Source organism: Macaca mulatta, chromosome 4 (assembly GCF_049350105.2).
Source record: "Macaca mulatta isolate MMU2019108-1 chromosome 4, T2T-MMU8v2.0, whole genome shotgun sequence".
Classification (NCBI taxonomy): domain Eukaryota; kingdom Metazoa; phylum Chordata; class Mammalia; order Primates; family Cercopithecidae; genus Macaca; species Macaca mulatta.
The window spans coordinates 3,668,363-3,673,394 of record NC_133409.1 but is presented as its reverse complement, the minus strand read 5'-3'; the positions used below and the strand labels follow the sequence as shown (position 1 = coordinate 3,673,394).

Sequence of the window (5,032 nt, the reverse complement as noted above, 5' to 3'; positions counted from 1 at the left end):
AGAGTCCATGCTTGCCCACCCAAGGCTTAGAGCGAATGCGGGGATCATGCCACTGTTGGTCACGGCTCTGCCTTGAGACCTAAGGGATTTTCTTAGAGGCTTTGGGAGCCTCATTTCTACTCCTAAGAAGCCAGAATGGTGTGAAGTGTGGAAAACCGACTCAGTTTTTAAAAGGAAATGTTGGAACCGAACTGTCGATTCCTTCCTGGGCAGGGGTCGCCGCGAAGGATCACCGACACGAGATTCACAGCAGAGAGTTATTTATTACTAGCGCGCTAGGGTCCCAAGTTCTAAGTTGGCCCTGGGACCCCGACTGCTTGTTACAGGCTGTTTATATAGGCAAATACAAGTTCAAACACAGCTTAGGGCGCGAAATTCAAACAAAGCTTTAGGCGCGTGGTAATTGGGTCTGTCTATGGCCTGAGCAAGTTGTCTTATGCTAATTGGTTAGAGCAGGACCTTATGAGGTTTTTTCTTGGAGTTGCTGATTCCGGGAACTTCGAGGCAGGGTGGGACCCCCGGAATTGGCAGGGTGGGACCCCATGAGGTTGTTTCCCGGAATTGGCAGGGTGGGACCCTATCAGGGTGGGACCTTATTGAGGCAGGGTGGGACCCTATCCAGAGCCACCTGGTGTTAATTTTTTTCTATATGAGGCCTATTTTCTAAATTTTATGAGGCCTAGTTTCATTCCCTCCTCTTTTTGTGTCAGAGGCTCAATCTTGAGCCTCTTTTTTTAGTCCTGAGGGTCTGGTATAGTTGGGTCAGAACCATAGCATGTAATCTATTTTTAATAAGGGTGAGTAAGTGGTTGAGTATGCATGGCCTGAAAGTCAGGATGAGCGTGAGCAGGATGAGGGGTCTTAAGATGGTGGAGATTAGGGTGCTAAGCCAAGGGGATTAGTTGTACTAATTTTTAAACTAACTTTGTTGAGATTTTTTCTCTTTTAGTTTTGCCATAGAATCTTTAACTATTTTTGAATGATCTGCATAAAAACAACATTGCTCTTTTAGGGCTGCACAGAGCCCGCCCTTTTTTAGAAAGACAATTTCTAGTCCTTGTCGGTTTTGTAATATAATTTCAGACAGAGAAGTCAAGGACTTTTCAAGTTTTGTGATAGATTGTTCTATGGCTTTAAGGTTTTTATCTATGGCTATTTTAAGTTGTTGCAGATGATGGTTACTATGCACTAGGGCTGCTGTCCTGGTCTTAACTCTAGCCGCTACCTTAATTTTTAACATGTCGGCGAGGGTGAGGGAGATTAAGGGCGGGGAAGTGCTTTGAGGAGTTTTTAGTTGGGGCTTCTCCGATATGGAAACCGGGGGCTTCTTAGCTTCTAATAAAACTTGGTCTGGCCTTATTGCAACAGGGGCAGTGTCTGGATTGACTAATAGTCTGATTTGGAGGGGAATTTTAGGCGGGTTGTGCTGGTATAAATAGAGACTTTATATTAATTTTGTTGTTATCTATCTGTTATTTTTTAGGTTGAAATAGAGGTCTGGAAACCAAGTCTTTATAGGAGCATTTTCGGAGGTCTTATTTAAGACCTCTTGATTATTAAAATTAATTATCTGTCAGGTCAGGCTAAATGGCCGGTGGGGGTTAGCGTCAAAAACTACACTAGAGACGGCGCAGGGAAGAAGGGTAAACAATAAGTAAGGAGTTAGATACGAGAGAGTCTTATCTTGAGCGGGTCCGCGGAGCGTTGGAGTTTTCACGTCTTAAGTGGTGTTGATCCGGACGTCTCTGGAGCAGCCTTGGCGTGGGATGCGTGGATCTAAGTGGAGATTCCGTCAACCTTTATGGCTGGAAGGGGTGACTGGTCAGGAGAACAATGTAGGGTTCTTTCCACCGAGGCTCTAGTCCTTGAGTGCGATGCCGTCTAATGTAGACAGAGTTTCCCACCTGGAAGGGGTGACTGGTCTGTGGATGTCTGGGTTTGTACAGTTCGTCCAAGGGGGCCCAGATTTGGGCCTGTACTGCTTGGAGTCCTTTTAGCCGGGCCTGTAGGTCAGTCTTAGGATCGGAGGGGGAGAAGGAATTAAGCAAGGTTGACAAAGGGGGAGGTCCTCCGTAGAGGATTTCATATGGAGTGAGCCCAAAACGGTTAGGTGTATTCCGGGCCCTTAACAGAGCTAAGGATAGGAGGCGTCTCCAATCTTTTAAACCAGTCTCTAAGGTCAATTTAATAAGGGTCTCTTTTATTGTTTTATTTATTTTTTTTACTTGTCCTGAGCTCTGGGGTCTATAGGCACAATGTAATTTCCAATTAATCCCCAATATCCTGGCGAGCCCCTGACTTACCTGAGAAACGAAGGCCGGCCCATTATCTGACCCAATTACCTTGGGAAGTCCGAATCTAGGAAAGATTTCTTTCAAAATTTTCTTGGCTACTATGTGTGCCGTTTCTTGCCGGGTGGGGTAGGCTTCTACCCATCCTGAAAAGGTATCTACAAATACCAGTAAGTACTTATATCCAGCATAGTGAGGTTTTACTTCAGTGAAGTCTATTTCCCAATAGACTCCTGGGCGGTTATCACGAGTTCGTTTCCTTTCTGGCACTCGGGTAGCCCCAGCGTTTACCTGCTGACAGACCTTACAGGCAGATGTCACTTGTTCTACGAGGGTACTTGTCTTTGGGATTAGAAAGTCAGTTTTTTTAATCAGTAATTTTAGCTTTCAATTATTTAAGTGTGTCCAGGCATGCATCTGCTGGATCATTGCCAGGGCCTCCTTGGTCAGCATTGGGGGTTCGTCAGTGCTGCCAGCAGTTATGCCCCCGGGATTTTTTTTCTTGGCCTAGCCGTGGGGGCTGAGCCTCTTTAGGGACCCCTTCTGGGGGTCCGGCAGGTGACACAGGGCGGCTGGGCTGGGGGCTGCCCTCAGGACTGGGCTCTGTGCCTTTTTGCAGGGAACTTTCCGAATGGAAACTCTGGTTGCTGTTCTCATCATTGAGATCCAGCAGGATGAGAGGGCCACCCCCTCGGGGACTGGCGCCCCTGCCCCGACGTTCCCGGCCACGGGATCTCTTTGCCCCGCCACCTGCCCGCCTTCGTTCCTCCTCCTGGGGGTCCACCACTGGCACTTACTTGAAGATACGAAGGGAAGTGTCGCCTACAGTCACTCATTGCTTCTTCCATTTTTGGACCTTCTTGATGGTCGCCATTACCTTCTTGATGTTATCTTCGGCCCGGCTCCGGGTTTTGGCCCGTACGGTCCGGCCGGCCATGCTGGCATGGCTGGGGCCGGAGCCGAGCCCGCGGCGGGGCCGCCTCCCGTCTGGCGGGCTCAGGCTTGGCGCCAGGCCCGGGCGCCGCGCTCTCGGCCTGCCATTCCTCCAGGAGTTGGCCGCGCCCTCTTTTGTCCTTAACGCCTCCGCGAGTTCCCTGTTCTTTGCAGTAGGCACACTGGTCTTTTTCTACTTTTGGCCGTCTGCGCTTCTTTCCCTCTCTCCCTGGTCCTTTCTTTCTCACAACTGCTGCCAGGATTTTTGTTAAATGCTTATCCTTTACTCGGTTTTTACGATCCTCTCGCTCTATCTGTTCCTTCGCTAACCTGGCTTCCCTTTCCTTAGGGGTTTCTTTCTTATCTTGGCCAAATTTGTGGGGCGTTTTCCTGCCCCTTTGAGACCCGCCAACAGAGCCTGGCGATAGAGTTGGAGACTCTCCCTACCTGGTGCCGTTTCATAGTCCTAGTCCGGGCGGGTGAGGGGAAATCCCTCGTCTATTTTATTGGGAAGTTGGGTTGGGAGGCCTCCTGGTCCTGGCACATTTTTCCGGGCCTCCAAGAGGACTTGCTGCCTTTTTCAGTGGTTAAGAGGACCTGCAGGAGTTGCTGGCAATTATCCTAGGTGGGCTGGTGGGTGAGGAGAATGGATTCTATTAACGAGGTTAGGGCCTGAGAGTCTTGGGAAAAGGAAGGGTTATGGGTCTTCCAGTTATAGAGGTCAGAGGCAGAGAAGGGCCAGTACTGGACTGTGTGACTGACAGTACGGAGGGGAAAAAGGGAGGATTGCTAAGTGGAAGGGCCTTCTGGGTCCTCAGTCCGCCGCAAGCGGAGACGAGGAGGTGTCGGCGGCGTCCCAGGGGTGAGTTTGGGCGGGGCTGGAGGAGGAGACGGGGTGGAGGGAGGGGCCGAGGGAGAAGTTGGAGAAAGGGTAGGGGTCGAGGCGGTAGAGGAAAGAGCTGGGGACAAGACAGGGGGCAAGGGTGAAGCGTAAGGTGGAGGTCCCCGAAGGGGGTTTTGAGGTGGAGGAGGCAGGGGTTCGAGAAGGAGGAGGTCCCTCTGGGGTTTATCTGGGAGGACTGGCTTATGCGGGTCCGGATTCCGATTCTTTGGGGCTTCTAAGGCAAGGAGGGTAGATTGGGATGGGGAAGGGGAATGGAGGAAGGGTTTCACCCAAGAGGGAGGGTTTCGGACCAGATCCTCCCAAGTAATTATGTAGGCCACCTGGTCTGGGTGTCCGTGTGGCCCAGGATCCATCACTGTTGCTTTAACCTGTAAGATAATTGGGAGGTTAAATGTTTCGTCCCGGGGCCACCCAACATGGAGGGTAGGCCACTTGGACGAGCAGAATTTTCGCCATCGTCCCTTACGGAATTCTATGGAGAGGTTGTGGGCTCGAGCCCGAACGTCAGGGAAGTGAGTCAGGGTCAGAGACAAAGGAGTCGTCAACGTCTGTCTTATTTCGTCCACGTATAACAAACAAGGACAAAACAAAAGTAACAAAAACAAAGACCAGACAAGTAAGGAGAAGCCGCGCGGCCAGAGAGTAGCGCCACAAGATTACAAAATATTCAGACGGCAGGGGCGGCCTGCCTACAGATTTGAGGAGGCTGACCGAGTCATTAGCCTTCTCCCAGACTACCGCCAGGGCGTCCCCCAGGGCGAAAAGTGGGAAGGTGCGGGACACGTCTGTCCCCCTTCCCCACTTAATTCAGAAGGAGTACTCTCCAGAGTTCAGAGTTAGCCGGCAAGACAGACAGAACAAAACGAAGGTACCTGGTAGGTCCGTTCAGTCAGCAGTCCGTGGC

The 5,032-nt window shown here is 50.7% G+C and overlaps 1 long non-coding RNA gene across 1 annotated transcript; it reads right to left on the bottom strand.

Annotated features, from left to right (window-relative positions):
• Positions 1-243: 243 nt before the first annotated feature.
• Positions 244-3,437, bottom strand: LOC144340695 (uncharacterized). The gene is made up of 2 exons (XR_013416943.1): positions 1,905-3,437; positions 244-1,805 (listed from the first exon to the last, which is right to left on the bottom strand). It is a non-coding gene; the product is annotated as an uncharacterized LOC144340695 (long non-coding RNA).
• Positions 3,438-5,032: the final 1,595 nt, after the last annotated feature.